We start from the raw sequence: 24226 nt of genomic DNA on the forward strand, positions 1-24226 counted from the left end.
GCTTATGTACCCCCAACCCCCTCCCCCACTATGATATTGCATTAGAGGGCGTAATAGAGCGCGTCAGGAAATAGCCAAAGCATAAAAGAGCAGAGGATGCTGGGAAGAGTAATAGATGGCAAAGGCGTAGTGCTGACAGAGGCGTGTTCATTGCTGCTAATGCTCTCTTCGGGTGTTGCTGCGGGATGCTAACCTTTGACCCCACATCTAGAGGAGATGAGGCCCCAGCGTGTGCATTAGTGTCACACTGGGGGACACGGCAAGGCTGGCGAGATGACATGGGTCAGGACAGTCGGGATGCTACCACGTGTTCTCACTCACTCTGCCCGGCGGCCAGTTTACAGAGCCGTCACTCCATCGAGACCACCCCATCCCAGCCCGCTCCCGGCGGGGGAGGGGGAGAAGTGGCTACCAGTGGTGATGAGAAAATAGTACCCCATGGTGTCAAAGCTCAGTAGAGGAGGAGGGGGTGATAGACACCACAGGGAATTCGGATGAACTGACAGAGTGGCTCTTGTCACACATCTGAGGAGCAGACGAACCTGCAGCTGGGTGAGTTATCTGTTCTGTTCAGACAGTGATGAGAGAGAATCTCTCTTCTCTAGACAGGCTGCAGCACTTTAATGGGTGTCCATTTAATGACATCTAGGAGTGATCATCTTTATGTGAGGATGTAATGTCCAGGACACTTCATTATTCACCAAAGGACAGGGCATTCAGTCCAGGGTCTGGAGTTCTGCTGCATATATTCTTAGGCATAAATCTATAATCTTGCTTAAAAAAGGCAACACAATAAAACAATTAGATCAAGCAGGTATCTGATTAAGAAAGTATATTTCATCTGTATTCTCACATTCCGACAGCATTGGGGTAGAGAACTGGCTTCTTTACCGAAGTTCGTGAAGGTTTTTACTCTGACTGCAGAGAAGAGCTGGAGTTTCCTTCAGTGCCTGCCTTGCTTTTCTTATTGTTGTGCAGGAAAAGTTCAAGAAAATTTGTCATACATAAAACAACCTGATACTTAATCTATTTCTAGGAAATCCAATTGGCTTCTCATTGGTTTTTATCTGTTTTGTTGGTTTGGAGTTAAGGATCATTAAATGCATTATAATTCAAGTCAATGAGGCATCCCCACAAAGTACTAAGTTTGTGTGTCTTATACAGAGAATATGTGTACGTGTGTCCCTTCCAGGGCTACCCTACCATGTAGCTCATCCATTTTTACATATGTCTATGCAGCTCATCCAGTACTGGCTGGCAGACAACGTGGAGCCAATGCCAAGACATACTGTATGGGGACCAAGGTCAGGTCACCCAGGACGGGGCGACCATACATTTCATAACTGCCTAATAGTCTCTGGACAAGCAAGAAATGGATGAATCAATGAAAAATACATTCGTACAACACAAATAAAGAAAATTAGTTGGACTGGATGTTTTCTATTACTTTTCTGATAAAAGACAGATGCCTGGATTTGGGACACAGCCTTGCCGTAGAGGTCAGGTCCAAGGCTTCACCTCGCTCTCTGCTCAGGTGGCGAGCCGGCAGCCACTGAGCCCCCCATCAATGGAAACTCATTTATCCCACAAATATCAATAAGATGGGGCATTTCTCTCTAGTGTGAAATTAAAAGCAATGGAAGGGTCCCAAATAAAAACAGAGACTCGTTGGATAAATGAGGATTCAATGGAAAGATACTTAATCAGTTTTCCCTGTCGCTGACAAACGAGGACCTATCAATATTCCCAGCTACAACAAAAGCTTCCAGCATACAAGGAACCCCTCCCTCCACCCCCACCCCATCGTTTCACATCAGTCTCCCGTGGGTACTGCAGTGTACTGAAGCCCAAAGCCCATTTCTCAGGACGTCACCATTGAATAACAATTTATTTCTTTTTGTAATTAAAGGGGACAAATTATATCCACTGGGCAAACCAACAGGTCATCAAGCAAAATGTCCAGGGCCTCCAGCAAATGGAGAGTCCAGCCTCTAGCTGAGCACTGATATAGCAGCTCAGCGTCACAGTATTGCTCAGTGTTTCTGTCCTGTCCTGACTGCCCCAAAATCACAAACTGATCTTCATACGAGATCCTTCCCCCTTTAGACACATACTGCAGAGACAACAGCCAGCATTGCATTTCAGAGGCTGATAAACAAATAAATTAATTTAGATCCAAGAATGAGGAAGCTGCTGGTGTATTGCAATGTACCTAGTGCATCAGCTCAATAACTCCATCCATCCATCCATCCATCCATTTTCTGAAACTGCTGCTCCTTTTCAGGGTTGTGGGTGTCAATAATTATCCAGCTTTTTTTTAGATTAGATTGGAATCAGATTATGCTCTTATAAAGGAAATCCAAAACAAAAAAAAAAAACAATAGGTAATATTATATTTAGGGTACACACGTGTACACATTCACTTTCTCCATCTTTCAGAAGCTATTGTTGCTTCATGTCTGATGCTTGAGAATCGCACACTGGACAGCCATCTGTGTGAATGTCGTTATATATGGAGAGTGTTGCTGTCATTCTGCCAAGAAAGGGCCAGAAAGGTCTTAATGAAATGGAAAACAGCTGTAAGCACCGTGTATTTGCATCACGACATCAAGATCTGCAGAGCTGAACGCCAGCTGTGACGGTGGTGCATTTCCATGGGAATTGCCCTCGCACTGAGCACACATGGTCAGGTTTGTTTATAATTGATCATTCCGGTTTATCTTTCTATTGTTTTTTTTATCGCGCTGCTGCATCGAGGAGCTACGTTTTGTGTGTAGGGCGCGTGGAGGCCTGTCTCACTGTGAAGGATGAAAGACGGAACTCCTCCTCGTCCATCAGCAGAGAGAATTTGTTCTTTAAAAAGGACGACTTTCATTAGGGTGGATTTATGTTCCTACCCCTCCCACACTGCCTCCACAGGGAGCAGGAGCAGAGCGTCGCAGCCCAAGGGTAAGAACATCTCCGGGGGACCAGGATACGGTCCCTGACACCACATGGCATCTGTGCCAAAGCACAGGAAAGTCCACACTTAAAAGCTGCCTAAAAACTGCTTGGGATGAAACAAAAAAATTCCCCAATTACAGCCCACCTCCTCCCCAGGACCTCTTGTGGTTTTCTGACATTAAAACCTACTAAATTATACAGCAGCTACCTGCTGTAGCCACGCAAAACTTAAAGACCAATGAACGTCTCTCCTTCTTTTCTAAAACACTGAATTAATGAAGGAGGCTGCAAAAAAGAGCAGCTTCCTTTGCAGAGCCGAATGCCCCATTGTGGAGGAACAAGGCAGATCATCAAAGAAAAACCTTCAAAGGTCAGCTTCAGCTGGGATGTCACTAGGGGCAGGAGAGGTGCGACTTGGGAGTGCTGCTTTACAGGAGCGGCAGGAACGCGAGTGGCTGGGCATCCTTTGCGGCAGCCAAAGTCACAGTTGCTTTGCGACGCCAGTGAAAAAAGACCATGTGGCCGTAATTACAGAACTGGGTGGGAAAAAAGGAGCTGTTCTGAAAGATCACAGAGCAATACAGCATGGCTGCACTGAAAAGTGCCATTTTTACATACAGACTGAATCCGGAGAAAGGGACTGGCCCAGAGCCAAGGCCGAGATGGAGGAAGATAAAGCTCCCGTTTTGCTGGACAATTTGCACACAAACACATGCATTTATAGACAGATCAGAATGAATAAGGACTCCGAGTCAAATAAAAGGACTAAAATGGGGAGGAAAATGGAAAAAAAAATCTATCCTGAGCTCTCCACTCCCCCCCAATAGCTATTTTATTTGTAAGTCCACATTCAGGCACTAAAATGCAGTTCTAGAGCCCCCTCCCCACAATGGATACACACTCCCTTTCCTACTACACCTGTTCCTTATATTTAAATATTAGCATTTGATTGAAATTTTTCCCTATTTCCTTCATTCTCATCCTCTCCTCGTTTGATTTTCTGAGAACTATTTTCATTTTATTTATTTTAACATAAAAAGTTCATTTTATTTTAGTGTATTTCCTCACTCTATACTGTTCTTCAGAGAGAGTCTTTGTTCAGCTGCATTTCTAATTGGTTATGGATGCAGAATTGATTTAATGCCAGTGTAAAGACCAGCAACACGCCAAGAGAGTCCGATGGGCTGAAACCAATCAGAGACAGTTCGGGATTCCTGTAAATTATGTGGTGTTGCCACCAAACTCCACCTCAAAAGCTCCACAAGCCAAACAAAAAGATTCTTTAAGACATTTCAGATCCTTCAAGTCCTTCAGAACAATTCAGCAGTGTGGAGATGATGAAGGGAGGTGAGTAGGGGTCATCTGAGGAAGTGTATTGCGAAGAGCTGAAAACGCAGGCACAGAAATAGCTACAATGGATGCTCAGTCAAGTAGGCCATAAACTGGAGAGTCAGGAACACATAGACATTCAGACACAGATCATCCTCCTTGGAAATAAATTACCCAGCAGATGACATAACATTGAAATGGGCATCCTGATGCTTTCAAACATTATCTTATGTACTCACTGCTTGACCTGCATGCATGTGAAATTGGGCAGAGGGAAAACATTGTGTGTAAAGCACAGATCTATGTAAGTGTGAGCAGGGTGTACGCATTCACAAACGTTTGACAGAATAGTCTCATCGTGTCCGCAGTTCGGGAGAGACAGCTGTGACGGGATATCAGACAAAGAAGGTCAGGGGAGATAGACGGAGAGCAGGCATTGTCATGGTGACATGTGATGTTTGGGCCTCATCACTCACGCCAAGACAAACATGTGCCATGGAGTCTGTCAGAGAAGGGCTGTGTATGTGGGGAGGGGAGGGGGCTCCTGATTCACCTGAGGCTGTGGGAGGACAGTAAGGAAGGATGGCTGTCTCCTTTACTGATCCATGCACTAGCATCACACGTCAAGGTCTAAAGAAACAAGATGAGGTTTGATACTCTGAGGCCTTGGGGCCACAAGGGCAATCTCTACTGATGGGAGAACATTGTCAGGACCCCCTCAGGGTATCAGTGTTCCGAAACACAACGAGACAACTCTCCAGTCTGACAATGCCTTTATTAAACAATGGCTTCTCCTAGTCATTACTGAATGCTGAGTAGCAAACAAATACTGCCAGTCACACAAAGAATATATTACAGTACAATTGCATGACTGAAATGTCCTTTTACACATCCAACATACACTCCAAGCCCCCAGCACCCATCTGCATGGAAGTTCAGAGGATCAGTGGAAGTGACACACAGAACCAAAGATGGATAACATGATCATTCAAAGGGATGGTGCCGTCCTCAGAGACATTTTCGACATGCGATCTTCCTCCTTCATAGAACTAAATGTCTCATTAATTTTCCATCAACCTGCTTTCTGAAAATATCAGTAATCCTGAGCAGATGAAATCTGCTAATGTCCCCCATTGGTCTGCACACAATTGGCTGATAAGCTTCAAACTTGCCAAAGAGGCAGAATTCATACGCCTCTCTGGAGTACAGAGATTTATCTCTGCAATGAGAGATACAACCAGGGATTTACTGTGGGTAAACCACACCATTGTTTGACAAACACAAGCATCTGGGGAAAACAGATCTGCCTACCCCATATTCCTTTGCTGTTCATCCAGCATTTTTGTCTGTATTTTGGACCTTAAACCGAGTAGCATTTCAGCGGATTCAGTGAAGATTAAAGCAGAGACTTGATAAGAACGTACACTGCCCAGATTAACACCAAATCACGAAAATATATAATTGACAGGTAATCATATAATTCAAATATTTATTCTGCACATAAAATAAGCATCGACAAAGAAAAAAATCCATCAGAGATTCTGTCAATCAATAATGTAATAGAATTACCAATCTGAAGTGTCTTGGTTGTTTCAAATACCTTAACTAAATCATACTGGAGAAGTGTTTCTGTCTTGCAACACACAATTTGTGTTCCTCTGCTATAAATAATGCATACCCAGATTTTAATTGAAATTCAATGTGCTTTTTGCTCACAGGGACAAGGGTGTTGTCATGTTATCTTGAGATTAAAGCCTGAGGCTTTTTCGAACCCAGTGGACTGCAGACGATCCTGAAATCTGTTTTAAAATAACTGACTGAATTAAATAGCACGGCGTCTTAAATGATTCAATCAAACAATTTGTCTTTGTCAATGGACAAACAAACATTTGCAAATAGGTTGAAGATGAACCCAGGATGGTTAGTACGTGACACCAGTGAGGCTATGAACCGAGCCCTGTCTAATCTCTCATGTTACCGTTTCCCAGCTGGTACTGATGGACCCAATTTCAGTCTGCTATAGACATAAGGCTCAACTGAGCTGAGAAGGGCTATTACAAAAGAATTTTTAGTGACGGAGAATGCTTTTGATTTTATTCTCCATTCATATGTGTTATTTAATAACAGTCAGATTAAGCATATTTATAACTAGAAAGGGTGTATGATGATGGTCTGTGGTTTATAAAAAGCACTTTAAGTATTAAGAGTTACAAAAGTTACACTTTATTGAGTTCCATTTATTTAAACAAACCGTTAACTTCTGGTAAAATTACTTGCTATAACAAAGAAAAATTCATCAATTTTCTGCAATCGCTAGTCCAATTCAAGGCCCGGGGAGTCAGGAGTCTGGAACCTGTGGATGCAAGACAAGGAACAACCCAAGATGGGGTGCCAACCCATCACAGGGTAGACTCACACACAATTCAACCACACATGCACACCTACAGGCAATTTGGCAACTGGATTATTTGGGCTGTGGGGGGAAAACAGAGTGCCTGGAGGAAACTCCATGATGACATGGAGTGAACATGCAACAAACTAGGATACGGGATGAAGCTGGGGTGAGACTCAAACCCCATTGCCAGAGGTGTGAGGCAACACTTCGCTACTGATGGTATACAGTCAGTTTGTGAAACTGACTATATACCAAAAACTCGGCCACAAAGTGGCAGACCACATAAGGTAATAAATAGACTTGGATAACAGATTGTGTAAAAGTCGTCAATGGTCTGTTGACGCAACAACTGCAAGTTCTAAAATTCCTCTGGTATTGACTCCAGTATAAAAAAACTGCAACGGGAGCTTCATGGAATGAACTTCCCTGCCCGAGCATCTGCATGAAAGCCCGACATCACCAAGCGCAATAGCCAGTGTCGGATGGAATGGTGCAGTGCACTGGACTCGGGAGCACTGGAAATATGTTCTTGGAATAATGAATCACGTTTCTCTGTCTGGCAGTCTGATGGATGAGTCTGGGTTTGGCAGTTGCCAAGAGAATATTACCTGCCTGACTGCACTGTGTCAACTGTAAAGTTTGGAGGAGAAGGGATAATAGTATGGGGTTATTTTCAGGTGTTGGGCTAGGCCTCTTAGTTCCAGTGAAGGGAATTCTTAATGCTTCAGCATACCAAGACATTTCGGACGATTCTATGCTTTCAACTTTGAGGGAACAGCTTGGGGAAGGCCCTTTCTGTTCCAGCATGACTGTGCCCCAGTGCACAAATCAAGGTCCATAATGACATCGTTTGGTGAATTTGGTGTGGAAAAACTTGACCTTTGGCATGAACTCAAACAGAGATTGCAAGCCAGGCCTTCATGTCTATTATCAGTGCCGGACCTCACAAATGTTCTTCTGGGTAATGGGCAAAAATCCACAATCTTGTGGAAACCCTGTGGAAAGGCTCTCCATAAGAGTGGCAGTTGATGCCTATGGATTTACAATGGGATGTCGTAAAAGTATATAAATTTTCTTTTTTAGATATAGAGCTTATACCAGTCAGAGAACATCCAGAACTACCTACAGGTATACGTGCACATGTCTGTTGCTAAATAACATGAAGTTATTTACAGTAGCACCATAAAGTGTGAGCATATGTCATAATGGTATTCCATTTGTTAATGACTTGTTATGGCAAAATACGACAAGCATTGGTCAGCTGGTTTGTCTTTCACTTTACTCTTCAGTATGCATGTTTTCTTTGACATATTGATCAGCTGGACCAACAGGGAGACATAATGACATGTGATTTGTAGTACTGCCACACAGAAACCACACAATTTAAGCATAGCCAGATATCTCCCCTCTTCTATAACAATGGCTCATCAATCACTATCTGAATTCAATTAGTCAATTGTGAGGATGCTGATTGAAAGCCACAAATTACAATGATGTTAAGCCAGGACATGGATTCAATCAGATGCTTGTCCTTTGAAAGACGGAATATAATTTCAGCATTCTGCACCCATACAGTAGCTCACGAAAAATGGTCACTATTTGGAGCTGGAGACGGTCCCCCTGTTGGGTGTTGACATTGTCTACGTCACTATTTGCATGAGCCAAAACTAAAGACTTACTAAAATATTAAAGACAGTTGATTTTAACGGAATGCCAAGAGAAGATTCAGACTGATTTAAGAGACGAGAGGAGCATACCACAACTCCTGGTTTCATTCTGACTTTGGAAATTTGTCTGCGACAGTGAAATGGCTTCAGAAGTCATTTGGGGTAAGGCCACAGCAAGCTGATTGTTGTTTGAATACACTTGATAGCTAGCAGTACCCACACGGGCCTGGAGAGGGAGCTGCGGTTGAATTCCACAAAACAATGCTGGAGACACCTTACATACGCTGCCTGCAGAAATTTCTGTGAGGTTGTGACCTCCTCCACAATTAGGAGAGAGGGGTATGTACTGGTTTCACTGTGTGCCCAGTGCTGTAACACTTTTTATGGGTCTGTGGGACTCATCCATGCGCGGCGACTCCTACCAGCCTTTCGCTGCCAGCTAATTATTGAGACATATGTATCTTTTTATAAACCACATAATGGAGGATATCTGGGAGAGTTGGGGGCGGTAAAGGTATGCAGGCATTTGGCCTTTGGTACATTGAGATGCTGAATATGTAACAGGTATAATTAAGAAGGAACATGATAAGAAACAAATCCTGAGGTTTAAAGGTACAGATCCACAGCTTTGCCAGGAGAAAAGCACCCAGATGGAAAACATTTCTGTTCAGGTCTATGGCACAAAGTTGCCGGGATGTGTCAACTAGCCTCCGAGGAAGCCGCTGAGGGAAACGACACGCAGCCCAGGATCATACGTGTTCCTCATTACAAGCGGATCCAGCAGACTGCCGTCGAAATGGGGATTTTATGGCTGACTGGGCTGCTTCCACACAGAAATCCCCACAGCCGTTTTTAATCAAAGTTGCCTCACAATAGGACTTGTCGGATTAACGCCAGTCACACACTGCCTGACTTTCTGGGGGGAGAGGGGTGGGGGGGCTCTGAAAAAAGTTAGGCTAAGGTAGTGACAGCAGGTGCTGAGTCAGGATGGATCAGGACTGGGAAAGCCCTTGGAGCATCCAAGCAAGACTGTGCAAGACTTACATCGTCGAAACATCGGAATATAATCTGTACTGGGAGAGGAACCATGCTCTCAACAGGTGGAATTAAGCACACAGCCAGGCAATCTCCAACAACAAACACTGACAGCAGAATGTGGTCATGTAGAAGATGGGAGTGACATTCAACTTGGCACCATCATGGGATACTGTCTTTCCCAAATTTTTGCCTGGGTCAACCACAAATTAAGTGACTGTGAAGCAGAAATGTTTGGGAACGAGTTCAGGTGCAAAGTGGCAGCCAGGCAGACTCACAGACAAGGACCTGATCACCCAACATCAATACCCAACCCAAATGGCAGCAAGTCCCACCTGCAATGTTCCAGAATCTAATGGAAAGCCATCTCAGATGAGTAGAGGCTATTACAGCGACAATGGTGGAACAACTTTGTATTAATACCATTGGTTTCAGAATTAGGTGCTGGACAAGCCAATGTCCACATATTTTTGCCCGTATAGGGCATATTTATGTATTGTAAGACAATGGAGTCTTCAGAGGAATCGCCTCTCATTTTTTACATCATGATACAAACGCTGTAAGACTACAGGATAAAAATTGGCAAAATGAAGTGTAGAACATTTAGCTTTCATCCCTGGAGAACGGCTTGACAAACAAAACACACCATTAAAACTAGATACAGACTAAGAATACCCTTTTTGGAACTGCAATTCAAAGCAATTTTGAAAGGCTGACAACTTTATTATTAGAGTAGTGATGAGGAGGTTTTTCTGTTAATGCAAACGTGTGCTGACACACTCATAAGAACATACCTATGAATGATCCCTTCAAAGACTGGTAATCACTGTTCCCTAAGACAGAGGAATGGGAATTAGCCTCTGGGACTGGATTTTAAAGATCAAGACTTCAAAGGAAGCCCCTAAAGACAGGGCTATAAGTCTGACCCTCGACGTTCCTCTCACGACTCCCCTGAGAGAAACGGGGCCATCACTTGCTGACTATCACCCTTCTCCTGCCCCCGTGTCTGGGTGAGGGGAGCGTTCACCATATTCTGTGCACGCTGACGCAGCGGGAAAAACAAAGCGTTCGCAGCACCATTTAGTGAAACTCACCAAACACTGTAATCCAGAAATATTTTTACAGTTATAGCACAAAAATGAAAATAAAAGCTGCTTTTTGTGAATCAGAGAATGAAAACAGAATAAAGCAAAAGTACAGGCACCTTAAGCTTGTGCTTTTTTTTGAACATTTGCTTATAATGCATAAAAAAATTAATTTGGACAATTATCTGCCAGCTGCAGAACACTTTAATGTGCACGATTTCACAAGGCACCGTAGCACCGGCTTCTAGCCACAGTCAATTAACACGTGTGGGAATGTAGGAAATAAGGAGAATTACATTGTGTCCTATCTTGAAAAAACATGGGCATTTTCCAGTGACTGCCTTCGGTGTGTTAATTATGCATGCAAAGCACGGGACTGGGGGTGCAGGGTGTAGCCCTGAGGACTCGCACCCCCCAGGGTCTTGTGTCTGAATGCTCCCCCTGCCTCTGTGTGCGTCTGCAGGTCACCTTCTCCTGTGTAGCTACACTGGTTTCTCCCGCAGTCCAAAGAGTTGCAGAGAGATGAATTGGCATCTCTATAGTGTCTGCTGCCATACAAAAGACTGTCATTCTGTGCAGCGTGTCCTCTGCCTTGGTCCTTATGGTTGCAGAGCTGGTCTCCAGATTTGCATTCATCAAACATTTTTAGATAGTGTAAGTGTCCCCTTGACTGCTACTGTCTGTGGGCTTAATGGAGGGATATGATGGACATTTCTATTTAATAACGCAGTAAATATTCATAATCAGCTATGATGCCCTGTTTAAAGCCTCTGCCAGTTTTTCTGAGAGTAACTATCTTATAACCTGTTTGAGGGTCACAGGATTAACCAAACATTTTTAGACTAAAGAATGACGAACCCAGGTAGCTGTTTAACCTTTGACGACAAACCGCTTTATTCCTAAATCATTCAGACAAAACTGTGCACTTCAGAACTCAAACTCATAACCCATAGCAATTTGTCACATTTTATTCTCCTCAATTCAGAGAAACAGCAGGGATATTATTTGTTTTGGTCATGCCATGATTTCTTTGTGCATCACAATTGTGGCAGACCACCCTAAATGGTGGTCTGGTGATACCAGACGTGACTCTGGCAGGTGAGGATGACTTTATTTATGATGTTTTACCAGTAGTCTGTAATGGTAGCTAATCTGTAGAGGAACACTATCCATTAGGATGTAGACCTCCTCCATCCATATGCTGAAGACTGAGCATAGTGTTGCATTGTTTTGATCGCTTTCCTAAAGCAATCCATAATTAATTACAAGAATACATTACAGCACACATAAAAATACACAAAATTTATCATAATTATGTAACTTTCCCCATTTGCATTCCTTTTGATTTTTGAGCTAAGACTCCCCTAATTAAAACTGCATTTTTATAAATCCAATTTTGCCCAAACTTCTCTATTGACTTCAGTTGGCGTTCAGGTCCATGTTTTTCTGCACTAACATTTGCAGCTGCTTCGTAGCATAAACAAACATTTATCATGTTTTCCAATTATCACAAACATTTAAAGCGAAACATAAAAATGTCAAGACGGCAATACTACTGTTTGTGGCAATCGGGAAGATTAGACGAGAGCAGAGTCAACTGCAGTCTCAAGAAAGCTGAAGATCAGCAGACGAGTGCCAAAATTCCTGAAGGCCAAGAGCACTGGAAAAATAGCCTGGTGAGGGAAACCATTGTGTGGTGAGTTATGGGTCTGAAAAGTCAATGACATTCAATGGCTGGGAGGAGATGAATATGAGCGTTTGATTCCTGCATGGGGTTTGTAAGAAAAACACATTAATGGTCCTGCAAAATGTACGAAAGACTGGAGAGAAAATTGGAAGTTTTTGAGCTAAAGGCCAAGCATTCACTAAAGATCTGGTGCAGCAGCCAGTCACGCATGACGGCAGCAACGGCATCGTGTTAAGAGCACTGGGGATACTTATTAGGACTGCAGAAGAGCGGGGAAGGACCAATTTATAGGCAAACAGAAGAGGGAAAACTGGTTCTGTAAACCAAAGATGAAATCCTGAGGCGTAAATTAATATTTCAGTTGGACAATGACAAGCTGAAGGCAAAATCAACACTACAGTAAAACGACTTAAATACTAAAAGGCAACATACCTGTACAAGACCGATTGACTGCATAATGACACTTTAATTACAGAATGCAAACATTAATAATAGCTGAAATCAGTCTGTACTGAAATGGTTACAGGCATTGACCAAAGAAGACACATGCAATAGAGTGAGAACATGCAGGCTGCACATAGACTGTGAGGTGGGACAGTGCGCCAGTAGCAGGGCCATCATGTGACTGTGACCCCATCCCATTCCATATATTACATTTATATTTCTAAATTCATTGCAAAACAAATTTACTGTATTTGTTTTTATTTGCTGGCTTCTTCCAAGCAGAAGTGATTGGGAATTGTTTAAACATTTAAATTAGTATGACTGACAGTATTACATTCATAATTATACGTGACCTTCTCAATTTTGCATTTACACATGACATATGATAATGAGAGGCTCCAAATTCCAAAGCTCTGTTTTGTTATGCATGCTGTTAATTTCAAAAATTTGCAATTTAAAAGCTGGTGCAAATTATGCAGGACTCTCATGCAGGAATCATGCAGTGTATGGAAATTGATGTACACAAATCATAAATTATAATGTGGTTAATAAGACCATGTTTTCATTTAACCTATACCATTATTTTTTCCTACTGTTTTTATACAGATCCATTTCCCTGAAAACGCAGTGTTGTATTGTACTTCCCCCTTTGGCTGTCACGCCTTTGTACCTCTAAAATCAAAATAAATATTAAGAAGCACATGAATGTAATCATTTATGCGTTTTCTTTACTGCCACTGAAACCGACAGCTGAATACTGCCGAATACACACACTTTATAATAAACTTTCAGCACTACGGCGATTGAACAGCTCCCCACTCAAGCCCGAAGGAAACGTTGCAGCGCTACCAACAGATCTGAACGCGCACACTTTGAGCTTCATTCCGATGCTTTCATGTAAATGCACCAATCAATTGGTATTCGAACTGAATATGACAGACTATTGTATTACTGTTGTATTACTAATTCGGGTAATCGAAATAGACCGAAGTTCCTGGTAACACATTTGTTCAGTGCGCGGTTATGTGCATTTGATAAAAGAATTGTTCTTGTAGACGGAACTACGATGCCGAATGTCATGCAGTCTATGCATGTGTCATTCTGCAGGAACAATGCGGAGTAACTGTTTGATCCCGTCTAAACACCAGGAGCTCTCTTGAGACTTGGGCAACCAGCACCCCCATGACGCATCCAGTTCCCCTTAAAATCAAGTAATGTCAAGTAATGTCTTAGTTAAATTGTCACCTTTTCAATACCTTTTCTACTCCGAACATCACCGAAATGAAATATTCTTTCTTTCATAATTAAATTGTATGCCGGAATTACAATACGCATATAACAGTTTGAATCGAAATTATAGTTAGACGACCGAGGACTGAAAGGGCGAGGAGAGTTCCGAATTCAGCTGCACGATTTCGGTATTCAGATCAATAAATCAAATGGAACTAGCAGCACGAATTGTAGTAATCTAATATTAAAAACGAATGGTAACTGCATCATTGCATGGCTAAATCAATATTAGTGTTGTTGAAAAGTAATATGATTGGCCTCAGTGCGAACTGGGACAGGGTGACAAGGTAGATCAGCTTTCTTTAATATCGCAGTTCAGACATGCTGGGGACAAAACTTAAATAAGGGGGGAAACGCTCCCCAGTGAGTTAGTCCTCATCAGTGATGCAGGCGGGTCGATCCCAGGCAGGGATTCAGGAAAACTGTCATCGGGCAAATACATTCAGGTTCGACGTATAGCAAGGACAGACATGAAAGTTACAAATGTGTAACTTCGATCATGCAGGAAAATATACATGTGAACTTGTGATAAAGTTGCTATATATACTGATAGTATAAATAAGCGCATCGTACACGACAGATAATTAGTTAAACAAAGTGACAAATTTACAGCCTGTCGCTTCAAAGTGGACAGGTGATGCGGTACAATGATGAACTGAGATATTCAAAGTCCAAGGAAATTCGTGTCTTTCAAATAATGCATTGTGAACGATTTAGTCGTTCTATTACAATGACTTATATTTTTCTTTAGGGAGCAAAAGTGATAGATATATACTGTAAGTTCGCAAAAACGCGCGGTCACCATAACTCGCAAAGCTTCAAACCTGCGTGGCCACAGAACAACTTTCAGACAAAACTGACACTTACCCACGTTACTGACAACCGGTGTGGTCGCTGGTTCGCCTCCTATTTAATTTCGACACATATCTCTTCTACGATCACATTGATGCATGCACCTTCCCCTTCAGCAGGCAAATACACTGTACAAGGTAGAATAAGTAAGACCGGAAGTCAAAAAGAGTGGAAGTTGTATAAGAGTCTACTTTTAAGTGCTTAATAACACACCACCAAGTCAGGATCCAAAGGAGAAAGCTAATCCCTCCGTTGATGGGAATCTTGGACCGTTATCTGTGGTGCTGGTATTGCGGACAGCAATGCATACAGACCTATCCATGTGTACTCTCCTGCAGCTGGCGGCGCGCTCCCCCCGGGTCCTAAAGCTGAGCCCGCATCCTTGATGCTGCTTTCTCTGGTTCCTATTAAAGGAAGTGATTGTAAACGAAATGCAATTAAAGTGATTATCTATCTATCTATCTATCTATCTATCTATCTATCTATCTATCTATCTATCTATCTATCTATCTATCTATCTATCTATCTATCTATCTATCACAGCGCTGATGTCGGATTTACAATAAACAGCTCTTAGTTAATTGCATAATAGCATTACTCTAAATGCAATAACCAAATGTAACATACATCTTCTTGTGATATTCTTGGAGTATTTTCGCCAGGCTACCCGATGCTTTTTCTAATCGGATGGCTCTCTATCTCAGCCCTGTTTCAGGTTTGCAGAGAGTTTAGAACCATCCTTCAGAGTCGCCTACCTTCCCACCGCTATATATTACGGTTATATCATAAGGTTTATGGAAACAAAGCAACACCCTAATAGTTTAGGAGTGATTCATGCTGCTTACTATATATATCCAAGCAGCGTATTGTGGACAAATTTGTTTAAAAATGCTATTATGGATTTGATGGAGTAATTTAAAAATGGTGTACTTAAAAGTATTTAAAATATGATACCCTCTAATTTACAATACCATAAAGTGTTTTTTTTTGTTCTCTCTCTAACATTAAATATAATGATACGTATTGGCGTGAACCAACCACAGATGTATCTGTTGGACTTAGTAGAAATAAAGGAAAATGTGTTGCATTAAACGGCCATTCTACAGCAAGTAACTCCTGCCACTGGACAAGGGAGTTCATAAGATACGTCATTCGCGTCATACATGCAAAAACGTGATCCGTGCATTAATTAAGTTACTCATATTGATTACCTTTTTAAAGCATATTAAATTATTCTGCAGTATTATTCCTTGTTATGGTACCACAAGTTGCGTTAATAATCTAAAGAGAGTAAATAAATTTAACAAACACACACGTAAATAAATTAAAATAATACACTGTTACCATATATAATAGAAACTTTAAACAAAACTCAGCAAATACAAGCAACATCAAATCATGACTGGTAGTGGTTTTCTGAAGTGAGGGTAGTAGTTGATGCCTTATTATTAATTTATCTCTGTTTCTGACGGCTAAAACGAACAAAGTATAGAAATTACAATGTGGGCAGTCCTATGTATTTAGTAAAAATAATTTGGGGTTATAAATGCAGACAATAACAATAAATCAATCGGCAAAATGGGGGGGGGGGGGGGGGGGGCAGAAAATCAAATCATAGACAGGTCTAAGCTTTGAGGTATTACTCTACACAGTGCATGTTTAAATGTGAAGTACAAATACAATTAAAATCTCTAGCATGAGATTCATTTGTCCTCAGATCATGACCTTGTACGGTTGAGGGGTTTGTGTGCTTTACAGTACCAATCCACAGAGCTATAGCTATCACCCAAAGACTGATCTCCTCAAATCGCCTTTCTTACCAGACACAGTTGTGGGCATAAGCCACACAAACTGCAATCCAACTAAGCCAACTAAGGTTAGAGAAAAGTAGAGAGTCCTGTCTGCAATATGGTCACCGGATGCCATCCCTGTAGCCAAAGCTGTAAAATGGACACTGACTTTGGCAATGTTGAATGTTACCTTCCTCATGGGACCTGAGCTAATGCAGGAGATGGAAAGCTGTTGGCTTGACTGGGTTGGTCCTACCTTTATGCGTCAAGTGGGCAAAGCTTCCCATCAGGGGTAGAGTCTCTCCTGCTGTGACATTCCCCAAGGTGAAGCACCTCAGCAGGGTTTGGAAATGTTCACACTTTCCAGACTTAGAGCTATGCAGTTCATCCCAGTGGACCAACGGGTTGCCAATATGTGATTGAGTTGTAGAAAAGAATCATTTTCCACTTGTATGTGTGAATGTGACAGATATCAGATTACTCTGTCTTCTGGAAGAAAGTCGGGGAAGGTCTTGAAAGAGAAGGGTAACACATATGGACTCCATGGCCCTACTGGTGTCATGGTTACGTTCTGGGGAAGCAGCACAGAAGCCGTAAGGTCGGGTAAATGGGAGTTTATTTGAGGAAAATAACCAAAAAAAAAAAACACAACGCACAGACAAGGCCAATGTCAAAGATTGGACAGAGGCCACAGGGGCCACAGGCGACAATGAGGCAGGAGCCAGAGGGGACACTGAAGGGGGCAAGCAGGAAGGCAGAGGGACTATAGGAGGAGGTGAGGAGGGAGGCAAAGGGGACACTGGAGGAGGCAAGGAGGGAGCAGAAGCCACGGCAGGTAAAGGTGTAGCCACAGCCAGCCAAGGTGCAAGCGACTGAGTCGAAGCTGGGGGAACCGCAGGCGAATGACGAGGTGTTGGAGGCGGGACCACAGGTGACTGATAAATCAACACAGGGGTCACCTAGCCGACCATCGAGCCCGAGCCAGTGGGACTGCAGGTGACCACCAAGCAGACACGCTGACATGGTGCAGGGGAAACAGTGGAGAGAGAGATGGATCCCAGGAAGACGCCCCGCGTCCACAGTCCGGCGTGACTTGCTTCATTATATTTTCCGCCGCCCCCAATCTCAGCCGCCGCAGGTTCTCTCTCACCTCTTCAGCGAGGTGAGAGTCCTCGGACAGGGACATCTCTTCCAGGGTGTCCCTAGTCCGGAAAGCGAGGGCTTGAGCCATGGGGTCACGCCGTACTTCGGGCTGATCGAGCCAGTAAAGCACCTCATTCAGCAAATAGAGGTATTCCTCCTCAGAAAGGTAAGGTGTCTTCTTTATTGGTCCGGTCATTCTATCACCATTGCAGGGCCTGGCCATGGGCACGGGAGAGCAGGGCATGATAACTGGTGGGAACAATAGAGATTCCCATAGATGATGTCATGAAGAAGAATGGCCTCCAGGTGTGATGAATTGTTACATGGACTTCTCTGCAAGTCATGCGCTGTCCATAACAAACACCATGTTCGAACACACGAATGCCCGTAGGTGTATATGACAGCACAGCCCCTTAGGTCCAAATGTAATGATTGCCTTTGATGCTGTTGGAGGTCAAAGTGTGTAGATGGATGAATTTTGGAGAGGCTATGGATAGAGACTGCTGGCTGGCAAAAAGTTTGACTCAGGAGCAAGACAGGATCTCGATTAGCCAGGTGAAGAAGTGCCCTCTCACCAGGAGGCAGTGTTAGAAACTTTTGGTGAATCAGAATCTATCACTACAGCAGATGCTATGGTGGCCAGAGGTCTCTTTGATGGCAAAGCAGAAGGGGTGGATGAAATGCATTCACAGATACGCTGTTAAAAAAAAAAGCAACAGGATGTTGTTGGGGGTGATGCGGCTGACATGTATCTCCAAGGACTGGCAAATGGGGGTAATTGTCCCCATTTTTAAAAAGGAGTTTTTTTCCAGCTGTAGGGAATCACATTTCTGAGCTTTTGTGCCAAAGCCATCGGAGAGGTTATTTCTCCTGATGATTGAACCTAGGGGGAAATGCTGATTCCAGCCTCCATTCCACTCCATGGAACGGTGCACCAACTGTTATCTCTCACACAAGATTGGCACAAAGTCATTTAGAGTGTTTGATGGCTTCTGGCGAGGGTGATTCCACTCCAGCTTGTGATTTTTGATGGAAAATGATTCCTGTATACAGAACAGTTTGCAGATGTTCTGCCTCTGATCTCATGCAGCCAGGACCTGCACTTCCTTCTATGGCAGGTCTGAAGTAGGAAGAATTGCCAAATCAAAGGCTATGACGCCCTCTATGAAAAAGGGTTTGCTCCAATCAGGTGAAAGGGGAGAGTCTAGCCCTAGTGGAAGATCATTTTCAGAAGTAGCATGAGATTGACCAGTGGATTGTTCAGTGGTTGCGTCAAAAGTCCAAAGTTGTTTGTGGACTTCCGGTCAATCTGTCTTTACCTATGGTAATGAGCAGTGGATAATTACCTAGGTTTTACCTTCAAGCGGCCAAAATCAGGTTCTTCTGCAGGGTTTCCAGCCTCACTGTGTGATAGGGTGAGAACTTTGGTGATCAGCAGGCAGCTGAAGTGGTTCAGCCATTGTATACGGATGCCACTTGCTTGGCTCTCGAGGGAGCTGTTCTGAGCCCATCTCACAGAGTGAGCCCACCCAGGACGCTCTGGAGGAATTATATCTCTGGGCTGGCTTACGAATGTGTGGGGATCCCCAGATCAGCCTGGAGTATCTGTGAGGAAGGTCTGGTCCAACAGCATGCTGCCACCACAACCCTCAGCAGACCAAGGTGTGTTAAGGTACCTTCTATTTAGCAAAGTAGCTGCAGTGGGGTACAGTGTTGGGGTCATTGAACTCAGCAAATGAAATTGGATTTGGAATTGAGAAAAAAACCCTGCAGGAAGCAGAACTGGAAATGAACTGGAACTGGAAGAATGAATTCAATGCAGTTCCATTTACTATTCTCAAAAAGTGCAGAACCAAGACACATGTACAAAAATATGCCATAATGCAGATTTGGATATACTATTATTATCAGTTAAGGTTGACTTTATATGTGTCCTTGTATTATTCTCAGTTTCTTTCCATGTGTTAAAAAGTGCACCAATGTATCTAGTATAAAACAAAAAATATTTAAAGGTTTTGTTTATTTTTTTTTTAATAGCACGCAAAGTCGTATTGGTAAGTCAGGGGTGAATTCAGTATCCTGGCTATGACTGATTTCCTGCATGACCACAAATTTTAGATGAAGAGAAGTTTACTGAGTTTGATACATCCTGGTTGGAAACAAACGTAATACCAGTGAAAGCAGTTTATGGCCACTTTTCTCCCTCAGCAGAGGAACAGTGTACAATCGATCATGTGCTTGTGATTTATGGGTGAGTTTCCAATCACCTTTCGTGTTGAAGAGCAGTTTTCTATCAGGAAAAGGGAGATTAAGTTGAGCAAGAGGCTGGCCTTGATGTATGATGTGCCCACCTAAATATTTATTTGACAATTTGTCCCAACAAGTTTTCTTCACCGAATGAAGTGGATCAGAGACTGGAGAGGGATCGTGGAAAGTGAGATCGGCTGCATAAACACATAACTATTCATTCCAATGTCATTTTCTTGTTGGCGTTGCAAAGTGCTTTCATTGTCCAGCTATTAAACATAAATAGACAGCAACACACAATGAAATAATGTTTGTTAATGACAGATGTGTGTTTACAGCTAATTAGACATCTTCTCTCGTCTAGCAGACAAAATATGAGTCTAATATTCCTTTAGAGCAGGAGTGTCCAACTCTAGACCTCTAGATGGTTTGTCAATTACATTTAACCTCATTTCCCAGTGCCTTCCTTTTATTTATAAATATGTTCATAAAAATGCATTCACCGTAACCTACAGGGGTCCATGCCTTGAAGACGAGGAACAGGCACCACTGAGTTGCCGTCTGAGTTGCCGTACTGAACAATGCCTAGTGGACTGTAATAGGTGGCATTTTGTCACTATATGGTGTCCCAATTACCAGCCTGATTGCATATAATATTAGTCAGGGGTGATTCTAGAATTTGACCCTTAGAGGGCCTCAGTCCCCATGATTAAATTTGCCAGGAGGAGGAAAGATCCCCACGATAAAGGTTGCCAAGCTGGGGGTGCGAAATGTGTACGAAAATCTGGGACGAATAGCATATTTTTTTAGTGGGCAGAGACAAAGACATTTATATTGTAGCTATTATGTACTTAGCACATAATGTAAATGGCATGACTACCTTACACACAGGGATTTCTACTATTTGGTGTAGGAAACTTCTATTGTTGATATTCAAGACAAATCAAGAGAAGATTTATATGTCAAAGATGTTCAGACATAGCAAACAGGCACATATTTTAAGGGTTTATCTATGACCACTTAGAAGTACTTACACTTGCACATAAGCCACGTGATATTTTCTGTCCGATTTCTGACATTGTTACATTTTGATGCCCTCATGTGTCAACTGCGGATGTCAACCGATTTAATGAAAAAATGCGGGAACGCTGTCTTACGTGCCCTCAGAAGTCAACACTTCACTTTGTCCCCCATTAAACAACATTCCCTGTACAGTAGCCAGATATGGGCTATTTGAGATAATGGAAAACTAGATTAAAGTCTGTAAACACAGTGGAAGACTTGTCCCACGACTACTAATGCTAATTAACAATCAGTAGGAGGACTAGCAGTTAAATCAGGGTATGTTTAGCCCTGCTGTTATTTTAAGGAATGAGCTGCCATTGACCCTGTGACCTTGCTGGAAAAATACAGTAACTGTATAGAAAATTTCATAAAAGGAGTCATAAAAGGAATAAATCCATCTGAGCTTCCTGCCTTTTTTCTAAAAAGGATCCATTATTATTTCAGTCGTTAGGATGCTAGGATGCTTGGAAAAAAAACCCAATGAGGAGAGCTCAGAAAAGTACATCTGAATGCATGATGACCGAAAACAGAGGACAGGATAGGTGTTATATATAAAAGATGAAGACACCCTGGGCTACTTTCACACCTCACATGGCCTTCGGATGACCGACGGGATTGCTTAAACATTCTTCAATAATCATTTCCCTCTAAGGCAAAAACTACCATGATTGAAATTTAGCTGGGAAAAGCATCGACAACGATGAAGAGGCGGCAGTCTGATCAAAGAATGCCTTTGCTGGAGTGTTAGACTGCATATACAGTAAAGTGATGTTCATAGTCATTTTTTGAAGAGCTGACATTATCCTTCATACTGACGTGTCATTCGTGTTATTGTTGCCAGTACACGGTTCCCTTCATAACAGCTCACCCCAGACTGCGCGCACCTGTGCCGCGGCGTTTCCAGCCTGTCAGGTTTACTTCTTACCTGGCTTGCGTCCAAGCGCACGGCGCTGGCAGTACTCGGGCTGCGGACTGCAGACAGGTAGCTGAGGTGCTGGGAAGGATTCAAGCATTCCACTTCAATTGCTAATCACAGAACTGAGGGAGCGATCAAGATCAGAAGGTTAGCAACCCAGAAGCAAGGAACTGAACCAAACTAGAGAAATGACCAAAGTCAGCCTGATAGAACAGAACAGCAAGACTGAGTAAGGGACAGAGCACATGGGGCAGTACCCATTGAAATCAGCTGGAGATGGACGTGGTCGAGAGGACCAGCCACACCTGGATTCAGGACCACATGTTTCCTGTCACGGTCAGCGCACATCCGAGCCTGCCCTTTGTGTTCCTTCCCTGTTCTGACTAGCAGGTGGCTGCTCATTCTGTTCTCTCTCACATCATGTAGTCCCTTAGCCCTAGTGTGTTCTCCCTGCCCCTACATAGCTCACTGGGTTGCTTGTGTGACTCGGACTTGTCAAATCTCCCATTGTGGGTGTGAGACTGGCCAGGAGGAGCCTCACCTGTTGTTTATTGGTTCTCAGATTTCCATAGTGTTTCTTATCGGTTCTTTGCTTCCCTGTTTTGGTTGCTGTTTGTATCTGTTTGATTGTGTTTTATTTTTTTCCACTTAGTGCTTCCTAGTATAGGCAGCTCTCTGTTATTTTCGCTAGTGCTTCCCTGACTTGGTGATTATTAGTTCTTGTGTCCTTGTGTTCATTTAGTGTTTCCACTTCCACCTGTTTCGTATTGTTCCTGTTCCTCTCTTGATTGGTTAATTGATTATTAGTTGCACCTGTTCCTTGTTTGCCCTGGTGTTCCTGTGTATTAAAGTGCTTGCATTTGTTTTACACCTTAGTGAGTCACTGCGTCGCTCCGCCCGGTGTCGCCCCGCCCGGTGTCGCCCCGCCCGGTGTCGCCCCGCCCGGTGTCGCTCCGCCCGGTGTCGCTGCTTGTAGTGTTTTCCCCTCTTTGGATCTGACCCCTCAAGATCCTTTTACTTTGTAGTTTACCCCAGTGTGTTTCATTTCTTTAATAAATGGAGACACAAAAGTGGATCATCACTCCCATTCCCGCCTGCGCCATGCCGCCCCTTAACAGTTTCCCTCAGCCCTCACAAAGAGGGCCATATACTTTAAGGCCTTCTCTTAAATATTAACCATTGATTTTTATTAAGCAGTCTTTAAATGCATTAAATTTTTATACAAATATAGACATCAAGAGGAATGAACCTAAATCCAATTACTATTAGTCAATACCCATTTGTTATGTAAATTGGTATTCAGTCATTTAATTAGGGCTTATTTATCAAGAGGAATTCTAATAGTCATTATCTTAATCTTCATTTATTTATAACAAACTAGAAACCAAATTGTCATTGCAAAACAACAATTAATTAGTGCAGCCATTCTCTTTATAAAAATTTTCTATTCTCCTAGGTCTCCAGTTTTTACAAAGCCGGAGATCTGTTTTCTGAGGTCAGGCGACACTAATATATGGAAAATATGAGCCAGTCTGAGTTCCAGTGTTGTGTGCACTTATCCTCATTTCCAAGGACTTTCTTTTGAATTGATAGTTTTCTTGAAAGTTTTCTTGGACACTACATGAACACACTGGAAAAGGACAAACTTTTGTGATAAAATTGCAGTGACTTTCGTACAATAAGGCCTGAAAATTTCTGCCAGTAATAACGAATAGATGTTCATTTAAGCACTTAGGGTGGTTGACACCATTTGAGTCAGGTAGGGTTTAGGGTTAGTTCACAAATAAGGAAAAACAGGATGTTGATAATGCCTGAATGAATGCCCCAAGCCTCGCAGTGTGAGCTTTGTGGGAAGGTGGCATCCACACTCCCTGTTTCAAACCCATACCTCTCTCCTTTATCTAACAGTATCCTGAACTCCTCTCCTGCTCTGTCCTCTATACTCCCTCCTTGGCTTCCTATCCCACCCGGCTTCCTGATGCATATGTAAGTGCCAGGCTCACACAATATCCCCGCTGAGTTTTAAAAAACTTTCCTGACGAGGATATTGATTTTCAGTAATCTGTAGTCACGACGGCTGTGCAGTTACAAATAAATCGCAAATGGAAATATTCTTTTTATTCATGGAAAAATGTACTGTTTATAACTGCTAACACATTAAATGCCACAGCTTTGTTGATTGATTCTTGTGGCAACGAAAAATATGCCTTTAGAAACTGTGTAAGCTGTGCATGTATGTAAGCTCTTTATATAGCTTCTCTGTTCATTTATGAATTTTTTTTGTTAGGCCTTTCAAAAACACTGCATTCTATTCAGCATTTCAGGAGTAATACATTAC

General features: G+C 42.7%; 1 protein-coding gene across 2 annotated transcripts in view; it reads right to left on the minus strand.

Moving 5' to 3' along the window:
- The window catches only part of robo1 (roundabout, axon guidance receptor, homolog 1 (Drosophila)), a 262844-nt gene extending 240325 nt beyond the window's left edge, over window positions 1–22519 (minus strand). Inside the window, exons 1-4 of one of the 2 annotated variants that reach the window (XM_048980726.1) lie at window positions 22430–22519; window positions 21898–22010; window positions 15042–15131; window positions 14743–14855 (exon numbers count right to left, since the gene is read on the minus strand). The gene's annotated coding sequence lies outside the window, so the exon portion shown is untranslated. Of the gene's footprint in view, window positions 1–14742; window positions 14903–15041; window positions 15132–21897; window positions 22011–22429 lie in introns of those variants that run through there. The other variant, XM_048980727.1, reaches the window with a different exon arrangement.
- Between the last annotated feature and the right edge of the window lie 1707 nt (window positions 22520–24226).

Source organism: Brienomyrus brachyistius, chromosome 17, assembly GCF_023856365.1.
Source record: "Brienomyrus brachyistius isolate T26 chromosome 17, BBRACH_0.4, whole genome shotgun sequence".
In the NCBI taxonomy this organism is placed as follows: Eukaryota; Metazoa; Chordata; class Actinopteri; order Osteoglossiformes; family Mormyridae; genus Brienomyrus; species Brienomyrus brachyistius.